Genomic DNA, 13,328 nt, shown 5'->3' with positions numbered 1-13,328 from the left:
AAGCAATCCAGTATTACAGTTCAGAGATTGAATTCCTTGCTTTACAGAGCAAGTACATGAGTTACTGGCTCTTTGTACCAAGGGAGATTTGAGTAGCTTCAGGAAATCTCATACAGCCTATTGTTTAAAAAAAAAAAAAAAAAAAAGGTAAGGTGGGAATCAGAAAGAAAGTAAAAAGAGGAGGTAAAAACAGTTGTATGCTGAAGAGATGACATTTTTACATCTTTAGAACACCTTGTTTTTCAGTCATCCTGTAACACCTGCAAAATACCATTTTCCTGAGCCAAGCTTTGTCAATTTATTGAAGACTAAGCAGAACTCAGCAACTGGTGGGAGCAGCCATAAAGGTGACCTGGTTATAAAGGGAAAAATACAGAACAGAAGAAGATGACTGATGGAATACAGACAGAGAAAATGCCTGTCACCTTGAGAACCAGGAGCATCCTTGACAAACGCAGCTGACATCTTCGGAGTGCAGCTGAGTACCAAGAAACTGGAGACATCCTGAGATACCATCAATAAGCACAAAGCCAAGCAACTGTAAGAGCAACTTATCATCTGCAAAGCTGAAAAATACCTGGAAGAGGGGGGAAACATCCTGAGAAGGCAGGAATTGGCAACTGCTGTTGGCTGTTCTACCTGGAAAAAAAGGAAAGCAGTCTGGAAAAATAAAAATTGGTCTCAGAAAATAGAAAACATCATCATCTGTTGTCTGTCCCAGGTGAAAAATGGAAATTAAAAGCACCCATTGCCTGCTCCAGGTGGTGATGTCCTATGCCCCCTTATGTCTCTGTGATATAAAAACTTATTTTTTGCCCCAATGGAGCTGTCTTTCTGAGAACTTCCCGTGCACGAATCCTTTTGTATGACATCTCCTAGATAGACTGGACCCTCACTGAGAATGCCTGCCTGACTCCAGACTCCATGACAGGGTATCGTTGAAGCGAGACTCTCATTTTATTAGTCCACCTCTGGGCCCCCTTCTGAGAGCAATGGTAACTGAATTGTAATTTCTAGTATTGGTGAGTGTGGTACTGATAATGCTTTGAATGTATATAGGTATATGTTGTTGTATAGGTTAGGAAAAGACGAACATCTTTGAAACATTTTTGTTAATAACTGTAATGAAATACCTACCGTTTATTGCATATATTACAACATTTTAATACCCTCCGCTCATTCTGCCATGGGAATTACATGGCTCTGCTCCTAGGTCTGCACTGATGTTCTCTGTTATGCAGCTTCCAGACAAAGCTATTTTGACAAGCAAGACAGAGCATGGTGGGAAAAATCCTGTTCCCTCCCTTCACGGTAGTCAACAAGATGCAACGTTCTCGGGTGCTGTGTTCTTTGCGCCACGGCCTGCAGAGAGACTTTTAAACCGCGAGACAGACACAGTCTCTGGAGTTTGTGCCCTGGGAGTATCCTTGTCATGAATGCACTCAGGTGTGTGTGGGGTTCTGTACATGGATTTGGATATGGCGTGTGGAATTTGTCCTTTAACTGAGTTGTCTGGCTTTTGGGTTTATCTTCAGAGTTCAGAGTGATTGTTTTGACTGTCAACATCTAGGAGATCAATAACATGAATACATTTAGAAATCTGTACAGAGTAAACACTGTCAAGGTGCCCAAAATGAAAATCTGCAGTGCTGTGCATCCTTGAAATGAGACATCTTTGATGTATTTATTGTCTTTTTAAAATTAACAGCTAACAGTCTGTTAACAGGATGAGTAGCTGGAATCCGGCTGTGCTGGTGATAACATTTTTCAAATATTTATTCAATAGGTTAGGCTTGGCTTGACTCCTGATTATGTTGTATTCTCTGATTCTACTCTACCGTTTTTGAATGGGTGGTGTTAGTCAATGCAGTGACATAACGACAGTTTTATTTTACTTCCACTCCTCTCCCAATAATTCCTAACAATTCTCTTTGCCTTTTTGACTAATAATGAGAATCAAACTGGGTTTTGGGGGTTTTTTTAAGAACTGGGGAAGAAATAAACTCTATGTTCCACACATCTCTCCATCTAGCTGCTGCACTTCAGTACAGAGTTTCCTCAACTAGAGTATAAGTGATCTTATGCTTTTGCTTTTGAGGAAAATCCTACCTTATTGACATCTTTCTTTTGGGGATGCCCATAAGCACAGGGAAAGGGTCAGGTCTGTGAAAACCTGGGAAGGAGGTTTTTGGATCAGGGTTGGAGAAATTCCCTTCTGCAAGGAATGGATTGCAACTTGCCACTGTGAGCTGTCGCCTTTCTGGTGTTTGGAGCGTGGAGGAACTATTATTCGCATCTTCCCTTCTTTTACAGAAAGGCAACTGGTAAAGTAGCAGGGATCATTCACACTGTATGTGCCATATGTTTTCCACAAACCACCTGCTCCACTGATTTGCAAACTGGGATCATGGTTAAAACTTACCCATGTGTCTAAAAGTTCCCTCACATTTGGGTGGCTTAGCTAGGCACTAGACATGCTCCGCAATGCAGTATTAGTCTGCTGTTACAAAACATTCGGGGGAGAACATGGGCACTAAGTGAAGGGCAACAGTTTTTATTTCATTGCAAGGAAGGGGGGTTTATCAGGACTGTAAGGTCAGGCTGGCAAAGAAAATAACTTTCTGTAGAAGGCTTCTGTTAATAAATTTTGCGTGCTTTCTCCCCTCTTGAGCATAAGGCAGAGAAAAAAAGGAATCCTTTTCATTATGGTTATTTGCAATCTAATTTGCCAGGCCGAAAGACAATCTGAATGATTCTCAGTTCTCAATATGCTACAGGACCAAGGTGAAGTACAAATCGTAGAGGACCCAGCAATTCTGTTCCGATGGATCAGCTTCTCAGGCAGTATCCTTTCGTTGAGACTTTTCAGATAAGTAAACTAAACAAGGTTGAAAACAAAATGCTATTTTCTAAAATGTGGATTTTACAATGTATTTTTAGTCAGATAGGAGCTTGGTAGCTTTTTTCTGTCTCCTTGAGGCCTACTGAGCTGCATGTACTGTACTGTCTCAAAGCTTGGTTCTCTGCAGCTCTGAGAATAAAATACTGCAGGTTCTCCCATTGACTGACTGAAATAAAATAATCTGTGATGCATGAACAAGTCTAAATGAAATAATAATATCCTTAGCAGTGAACACCGGATTGGTAATACAATAATTGAGCAGATTTATTGCCATCTCCTTGGACTAGCCTGCTGAAACAGACTGCTTTTTTATTTAATCTCACATCAGAGGAATTACTGGCTGGTAATCCATCGTTAAACATCATTTAGAATGATGGATGAAAATGTCAGCTTTTCCAGCATAATCAATCCATATCTATTAACACGTATTATTTATGATTCTCATAATGGGACCTGCAGGCATTTCCAGGGGGAAATGGAGACATCAGCTGTTGTTGAAATGAGATATGCTGTAGTTTATGAGTTAATAACTGCATATAAAAAAATGCTTGCCCACAGTATTGATTGTCCTTTACCATTTCACAAATGAATAGAGTGCCTTGGCTTTCCCCCATGCTGTGTATGGCAGCTTTTCCTTCTATTAATTTTGTTATGAATAATTCAGTGAGAAAACATTAAAAAGCATACAAGAAAGACCATTTTGCAAATTATTTCTAAGACACGGTGTGGGGAAAAGCCTTTGAATGTAAAGTAATAAGAAACACTTTACTGCTTTGTTGCTGTTTGCTAAGGACTTCGGGCACTTCTCCCTCCCTCAGTTCCTATGCAAACAATTTGATATGTTTCTTCAACTGCAGCACAGTTGCATTTTAAGGACACTTTCTACAGTATGCTGCCTCAAAGATGAGGCAAACCTTGATTCATGGACTTAATGCAGCTGATGGTGCAGCAGTAGTCATGGGCACAATGTCAACTGTTGCCTCAATTAAACTACACTTGAGAATCATTTTATGCTTCAGTTCATAAGCATCAGTAAAAGAAAATGAGTAGTAAATGCCTGTCTAGAGTACCAAAGACCAACTCATATTTCAGATGAAAATGAAGACAAAACGTAGCTTTGATTTGCCTGTGGAATTCCCATTAACTGCACCACTGGCAGAAGGGAGTTGGATCAATAGTTGGCTGGCCGCAGAAGACAGTTTCTGTCTGTTCAGCAGCCAATGCAAAAGAAAAACTGTCATAGCGTAATCTTTATCAGGTTATCTTCATTACACCAGCTCAATGATATAGGTATGTGCTCGTCAGCTAGGGGCGCTTCGATTTCCTGGTCTTATCTGTGCTCTGAGCACGTGTGCTCACAAATTATTTGTTTATAGCCATGAAACACCTTCAATGTTAATCTCTCTTATTCTCTTTATAGGTAATCCATAACCGGGAACTTTCTCTCAAGACTACTTACTGAGAATTTTCTACAAAAGGGCTGTATCAAAACTTACCTTTCTTCCTGCTTAGGAAGAATTGGCTAGCACCTTTTGTGGTGGCTGTTGAAGCTTGACTGAAAGATTTACCATGTATAGTTTGGTAAGTTCTTGGAGGGTATTTCTGCTTTTTTACAAGCATTTCTCTGCTTATTTGAACAAAGACAACTGCTGACTGTGAAGGAAAAACAAACATTCTCTATGAGCTGTTAGGTTTCCAGGCGGCAGGTTGAATGTATGGCAAACTATACATAAAACACAGTGATCTCACATATTTCCTCACCTTAGACTGGCAGAGCAGAGATATTTTACTTCTTTGCAGTGTTCTGTAGTTCATATAGCTTCACCTTAGTGTATGCGAGGTGAGGATCTTCATACACAAATCAGCGATTTTGGCTCAGTTTGTACATGGTTCTTGAAAGAATAGGTTTTTTGAGCGCAGCACAGGTTTAAAAAATGTTACTACTTACAAATCTAAAATAGGAGGAAAAAATTACTTCTTCATGCAATGATAACATAAATTACAGTATCAAACCTTCTAGCCTAATCTTAAAATATATTATCAAAAATGATGGAAGTCAGAAAACAGTGTTATTTTTCTGACTAAACCAGAAAATGCACATATATCTGGTTTAGTGCCTATCTCTAAAATGCACACATATATCATCACAAAAAGCCTGAAAGTGACATTTGGAGAATTTTTCTTATGTGTCCTTCTCAGGGGAGGGAAAATAGAATAAAAAGTTGTATTTTCTATTATGTTCTCTCCCACACAACCACATTTTCCTGAATTTGTTATTCTCTTCCCTGAAAGAAATCCTTTAAGATTAATCCCTAAGGATTTGTTCAATCAGTTTTATGGCAGGAATAGGACAGATACCACCCTTGGCAACCTGTATAAGATGGCTGTAAAAATGTCATTAGATGAGGCCACCTTGCTTAATCAGCCCTTTTCAGTAAGGCTACCTCTGGGACCTATTTGCTGTTCATACCAGTTAAGAAATATATTAGAAGAGGAGATGCATAGTCTAGCTCTTCTAGCAATCACAATATTTTTTCACAAATGCTCAATTTTTTTTTTTTAAAGGAGTGTTTGTCATTTCTCCAAGTTTAATTTTGACAATACTGTAAAGACTTCTAAGCAACCTGATGATTCAGTAAAGTTATTCCTGGCTTTTTAGCACTATTGTGCTTTGCCAGCAAATGAGTCACTTTGAAGAAATATGCAATTCAGCTTCAAAACAATATCAAATAATTTTAGTCTCATCCTTTCAGCTGAATTTCATTTTATTAGTCTAAGCCCAAGGCAAATAAAAAAATACGAACAGGGTGTGTTTTTTGGAAAGAAAAATCTGGTCAGCACTGGTCACAGCAAGGCAATCATTAAAGCCAAATTTCATTCTGTTGCAAAGAGGGGCAAGGTTTTAAATTACTAAAAGTTAAAAATATATGACAATCAAAAACTATGTCTGAAATGAGAAAAAAAATGTTCAGAAGAATCATCAGGCATCAATGGCTTTTTTTAGTATGTTAATATTTCACTTTTAGTGAATGGCAATTATCTGTTTAGGTAACCAAAACGCATTCTTGAGAAAAGATGGCACTGAGAAAGGGAAGTTTTCATGTTCACTGTTATAAAAGTAGGTTTAAGCTCCAAACAGAGCCACCAGATAGGGGTTTTTTATAGTCCTAAAAAAAAAAGGAAAAGTCAGAACTTGAAAAAGGGCCACTGTAAAAAAAAAGCAAAGAGGAGGAAGGACAGAGGATCCAAGAAGCAGAGAGGTTGCAACATGTTTGGGGTGAGGGTGGGGAGTCTGCCAGATATGATTAGATAGTATGTTATTTCTCTGTGGGGTGTTATTCTGTGATAAAAACTTCAGGGCGTTGCTATTTTTCATAATTTGCTATATGGCTTATAATTAATGCTTTGTCATTAGGCTACAGAAATAAAGGCACGTCCTTCTTTTATAGTAATGGTCAATGCTTTAATTAACTTTTGAGAAAATGGATGATAAAAGAAGAACTGCGTAGTGAGCTTTGAGAATACTAAACCACTGTCATGGACATATTCAGTGCACAGCTGAGTATTTTTTTAAGGCATAGTTAATGTGGTGCAGCTTTTATAAATATTTTCCAGGTAGTTGGAGAATTCAGTAGTATTCCACTGAATATTTGTGCTAAAATATTATTTTCTGCAGTAAGATAAATCAATAATATAGCACCCACTTTGCTAATTGTATTCATTAAATGCATTATCTGTATGAGCCCATGATACTTCAGATCAGGATGAGCGTCTTTTATATCACTTGTTTTACAAATAAACATTCTAAGTAAAAATATTAAAAATAAATATTTACTACCCTTTACTCTCTATATAAATTAGTTTCTGGCTTCTTTTGCTGGGAAGAAACCACCCCTTTTTGCACTTAGTGGGTATGTAGTTTGTTATATTGAATGAAAGCACCAGTATGCACTGTTTTATGCTAGGAGCTATCAATAGTATGCACCTAATATATTGTATTGGATGAAAGACTTCATAAATCAGTTATACAAGTGATCATACAATGTTTTTAGTGAATTTCCAAAGAATTATAAAACCTATAAATCGATGTATTTTTGATTAATCAACTCACAGTGACAATGTTTTCATTCATTCTATTGCCTGTACAAGATTACAGTAATGGAGTATTTTTAACATTTCTTTGAAAACTTCAGAATTACCTCTCTCATGTGTACAATGGTGAAAGATAACTATTACTGATACTGTGCATCCACAATGTGCCAAGCTGGTTTGATTTAAAGCTGAAGTCTCTGCAACTGTATTGTGAGAGTAATAGGAGGTTCAGGCATCAGAGTACACTGAAGGATGATTTCTACAGAGTAAATTATGCTGGGTAGACTTTTCAGATCATTACCGGCGACAATTTGAGGAATATCCTTCTTAACAAATCTGGTACTCTTCAGCTCAGACTGGCCATTTGAAAATGAAAAGCAATTCTGTGGTAGGATCACTGGGAAGGAGCTTCTGGCCACAGAGAGATGCTCAAATTTAGTCTCATTGGAGGACACAACTCCCCAGCCGGAATATTTCAAATGAAAGAATCCATTTTAGTAGCTTTGAACAAAGTTCCAGTTAAGTACAACTGTCAGTAATTATTAATCTCCTTGCAGATATGAAACACCATGTGATCGGTAACCCGTATTTCTGTTTCAGAGAGGTATAAGTTGATGTAACTCAAGAATGAATTGCTGCGGTCGTATCATCTCCTGTCTTGACTTTTTCTGTTCCTCTTGATAAAATACAAGGTACAGTGCAATAGGGCAGACCTCAATTTCATTTATATGTGGAATAATGCTTTCAAATCCAGTGCAAGCACTTTAATATTACATTGTTCAGGTAAAAATTACAAAATATTTCTCTTCACTACTAAATTGGCAGGACTGCTAAGGTTAACACTTGGTTTATGGCATTGATGACAAAAATTTAAATGCAGAATAGCCTGCTGGTTTCACTGAACACATTTAAAAAATGTGGGAGGATAACATGCTTTCTTTGAGCCTCACTGAAAAAAAGTTATTTTTAATACATAAATCAGCTACCTATGAGCTTCCCATAATATAAGAACATTTGATAGTAAACATAATATCCCCCTATGTGCATCTCCAAGCCAAACTTTACTTTAAACTGAAAAACAAAGAAACGCTTTTAATGCAAGGATAGTAGGTAGGATCTGCTTCTTCCTCCTTCACAGAGACAAATCCCATACAATCTTGCAGAAAATATTTTTTTTCTGTAACTCCAGTAGATTTTAATTTGCATGTACAACCACGGGATAGCTACAAATACATGGAGTTTTCACTTTAGGTGTTGCATATGTTTAGGTAATTTCCTATAGAGCCCTATTAAGTGCAGCCCTACAAGACTTTCTGCATGTTTAAAACTGTAAGCAAGTGAGTGAAAGCACAGGCTGTGGAACTGATACTGAGGAATCCTCTTTCTGCCAAGGACTGCAGGTTCTTAGCTCCAGACTCACATCAGCAAGCAAGAGGTTTGCTTTGCATGTGTGTTTTGCTAAGATTGAGGCATAGTGAGAGTTTCAACCCTTCCTTTCTCACTAGCAAGCCCAGGAGTTGATTATCCATTGCCCTCCCTACAAAGGAGGGCAGTGTGGGTGTAAGCATTGTTGGTTTTATTTGATAAGCACTTTTACCCTCTCTTCAGAGAATCGAGACAAAAGCCAGTTTGAGAGAATGAATCAGTCGAGGGAGGTGATCCTGCCCCTCTACTCCACTCTTGTGAGACCCCACCTGGAGTACTGCGTCCAGCTCTGGGGGCCCCAGTACAGGAGAGACATGGAGCTGTTGGAGCTAGTCCAGAGGAGGCCACGAAGGTGATCAGAGGGATGGAGCACCTCTCCTATGAGGACAGGCTGAGAGAGTTGGGGTTGTTCAGCCTGGAGAAGAGAAGGCTCCCGGGAGACCTTATAGCAGCCTTCCAGTACCTGAAGGGGCCTACAGGAAAGCTGGAGAGGGACTGTTTATGAGGGAGTGCAGTGACAGGACAAGGGGTAATGGGTTTAAACTGAAAGAGGGCAGATTTAGATTAGATATAAGGAAGAAATTCTTTACTGTGAGGGTGGTGAGGCACTGGAACAGGTTGCCCAGAGAAGCTGTGGATGCCCCCTCCCTGGAAGTGTTCAAGGCCAGGCTGGATGGGGCTTTGGGCAACGTGGTCTAGTGGAGGGTGTCCCTGCCCATGGCAGGGGGGTTGGAACTAGATGATCTTTAAGGTCCCTTCCAACCCAAACCATTCTATGACTCTATGATTCTATGATTCTATGATTCTATGACAATTTTTACATCACTTACCAGCATATTCATGTTAAGCATAGTGTAAACATATAAAGTGAACTACTCAATATATTTTTTTATTTTACTACTTCCAAGAAAACATTGAAACTTCAGGGTTTTTGAGAAGCTATTGCTTGATCACCACCATGTTACCAGTACTGTCTGCTCCTTAAAACACCTTGGAGATATCAGAAAAACTGGAGCCCTTAGAGATTTGAGATGCTTGCACTTGAAAGTCTATCCAAATACAGATTAATTACTGGTTATTTCAACAGTGAAAACAAAATACTTTTAACTTAATAAATGCCTGTTAGTGAAAGGCATGTTTTAACACTGATATTCTGAGCTAGTAATTCACGTACACCACATGAGCTTTATTATCACTATCACTAGGAAAGATACTTTTCATGAAATCAAAATATCAACTTTATCTTAATAGTAAATCCATACTTTATTCACAGCATCCCAGATATTTTCATTCCTTTGTACTATTTCACATTGAATAAAACAACTCCAGGTTGAATCTCTTTGTGCTGTGTTTCCAGATCCTAGGAGCTCATTCTTGACTGTTTGTTGGAGGGTTTTTTTAGGAAAAATGGAGATAATTCTGTTCTCAGGTCACAAAGCCCTTGGGCACAGCTCTGCTCCCCTTGGTCAGTCCAATGCTACCATCGCGTGTTCCACGTTCTGGGGCAGCGTGTGGGGAAGAGGAGGGTCCCAATCCAACACAGCGGCACTCCAACCAAGTACTCAGTTGTACAGAGTCTTACTACAGGCATAAATACTTAACAGCTAGGTACTAATGATGCCTATCATAAATCTAGTAAGATTTAATGCTTTCTTGTGGTATTCTCTGGATACATGGGAACCTCATCTTTCAGAGCTTAGAAATTTAGAACAATATCTGTCTCTCATGATGCACCATAACTGCAGAAACCAGAACACAGATAAAAAAATTAAGGTTTTTTGTTTGTTTGTTTGTTTTTTAGTGTTGTCATATTTTGAAGATAAATTCATGACATGTTATAATCCAACTTGTATTCAGTAACTTCATACTTACAGTGAGGTAGGGTTAATAGATGGAGAGCATTATAGACATGATAACAGGCCCATCCCTTAATACCAAGCATCTGTAAGATCATACGTAACATGCACCTCATCAAACATTTTCATACCTAGTTTAACAGGCCACCTTTTCTTAATTTAATGTCTCAGCTTGACCACCCATGCCTGACTTTAAGTAGCATGTCTTATTTTCTTTATTTGTCATACAAATGATGGAGAGAGAGAATCGAACTCATTAAACCTTTGTAAAACAACACAAAGTATTGTAAATGTTATTAATCCTGAATTCACAGGAAGATTTCAGCCTTAAGAAATCTAAGGGTGTGTCTACTGGATGCAATGACTGCCAAATCCCTCTAAAATCTAGACTGCAGGCAACTACATTAAGATGAGATAAATTATGCAATAGAGCTTATCTCCAGAAAAAAAAAAAATGTCTAAAGAAACCTAGGTAATCAGCTCAGATATCATAAATGAATATTTGATCAAATGGATCCCATCCCACACATTTACAAAAACTAATTACAAAGCACATAAAGAGATGGTGAAATATTTTTACTTGATGCTTCATGCCTGGTACTTTCCTTTCCTGCTGACAATACAGTTACCACAAAAGACTCTTTGTGCCCTTGTAACACAAGTAAGGAAATAGTGATGCAAGTAAGAAAACATTATGTTCATTAAAGGGTAGATAAATTTGCTACCTATATATTGTTAAATGTACTTTACAGAGGAGAATAGTTTCTTAGTTACTCAGGGAAAATTGCCTGATATAAGGCAGTATGGAAATGTAAGAGAATATGATATTTCTGTCACGGTTTCTAGAAACAAAATTCTTGAAACATTCTCTTTTCTTGTGTGGTTTCTTGTCATAAAAATAACTTTTTATCTTTATGTATACATTGCAGAATATTTCTAATAGAAAGCCTTCATCAGTCTTTAACTATGTTTTCTGAATGCATCTACCAATTCTATTTTCCCTCAAAGAGCCATTTTAGAGGGGTCAGGATGTTTGTAGTTGAAGAGTAAGGAAACAGCAGTATCCAAATTCCCTAACTCAACTCAGCCCTGTAAGCAAAGGTAACACCACTTTCACTTTGGGACACCATGACATCCATCTTCAAAGCATTGCTTTTAATAAATCTGCAAGAAAATTCAGTCAGTTCTGACTTACACTAAACCAGCTTGTAAGTCTTTATGTACTGTCCCAGCTTTTAAGAAGCCTTTGCAAAAATGAGTTATAGGAACCCACAAAGTCAGACATTACAGATTGGAGGAGGAAGTTACACACATCTGTATAGCACTCTGTATGAAACCACTGTCGCCTGTACAGAACTAAAGCAGGCAGCTTCTCTTCCTGAAAATATTCTGGACATTAGGAGCACAATAAATGAAACCTGGTAATACATAACTTAACAAAAGCCTTGCTATTGGCATAAATCTAGACAGGAATTCAACCCAAGTGATTTTCCTTACATCCAAGCATTTGCAGGAACAAGATACTGGGTAAGAGCTGTGTTTCTCTCTCTCACAGTAATGTGGAACGAATACTTTTGTTTTCGGTCATAATCTTTAATGTAAGAAAATCTCATGGGAACGTTGTATACTTCCAGTCTTCCAGGCATTCAAAGTAAGTTTTAAGTTTTGCTTTCCTGTTCTTGCCTTTCAGAAACTGCTCAATAGATGCTAAGACACTGGTAACATGGTCTTGCTGAGTTTATAAGACATTTAGAAAAATGCTTGTAATTGTAGCAGTTTAAAAGCCTTGACTGTTACTGTAAGTACCACACTTGGACTAAATCTGGTAATGCTTTTTTCAAAATAAATATTTTGAGCAGGCCCTGTGGTAGAGTGCTTCATTCTCACTAATTTATGCAAGAATGAGCCAGCCTTTTTAATTGATAGTGATTAGCGAACTTTCTAAATCTGTAAAACTCCAGCAGGCTTAAGCATCCAATAAATACCAGTGTCTATTTTTACACCACAGCTTCCATTTAACAGAAAAGGAAATATATCAGCCTGAAGCTGCTGATGCTGCAAACATCAAAAAAAGGGCTTTTATTTCACCTACAGTGTAGCAGAAGTGCCTCCCCACATCAGTTTTTATCTTGCTGTAACTTTCCCTTGCTGTAACTTTCCCTTGCTGTAATTTGTGTCCGTTGTTTGTCCTATCGCTGCACAGCTGGTTTTGGCAAGGGAACCAGTTGTTGGGATGAGAATAATCTCAATACAAGATAAAGAAAGAGTAGCAGGTTCCAAAGGAAGAAATCTGATAAAATTAAAGTGTATAGACACTTCGAACTGGGTGATCTGGCCTAAGAAGTTATTAGCAGGGAACCACTACTTCTCATGAATTTTTCTGTTGGTAAGGTTTTTGTCAAGATAAGTGGATTATAAAATATTTGTGCTACACAACAGAAACGATTCTACCTATTAATAAGTCTTTGAAAAGATATGCTGAAACTGAATTGCATTAAGAAGAAAAGCGCCAACAGAAAATTAGGCATAGTTAATGGTAACACATAAATAAACCAGAGACAGAGGGAAAAGGACATTCTCTCCATTGATCATTCTGAGGATTAATTACTGATATGCTTTAAGGACATACCAACTATTACTGTTTTTCTAAGGACCATTGCATGGAAGATGAAATTTATGTAACTATGAATATGTATTGCAATTTATTGCCAGAAGATAATGACACTGTTCACAGACCTCTAATTAGTCATTATAATTTTAAAGACTAGAAGATGGAGCTTACAATGTAATATACAACAAGGGCTTGTTAAAGTCTAAGACAGATATATACCTTTTTTTTTTTAACTGATATTCAACTACTCCATCTTCTCTGCATGTTTACAGTGCAATGGCCCAGGACAAGCCACACTGAAATTCAGGAGGTGGCAACATCACTACTACTGTTTTCCAGGGGTTACAGCTTTGGAGTTGCAGGAAATTATTTTTCACATCTCATTCACATAATGGACAAAATGAGTAGAGTTAAACAGTGAACAAGCACTCTGGTCTTCTCC

The sequence above is a fragment of the Grus americana genome, chromosome 2, assembly GCF_028858705.1.
Source record: "Grus americana isolate bGruAme1 chromosome 2, bGruAme1.mat, whole genome shotgun sequence".
NCBI lineage: Eukaryota > Metazoa > Chordata > Aves > Gruiformes > Gruidae > Grus > Grus americana.
Note: the sequence above shows the minus strand (reverse complement) of the source record.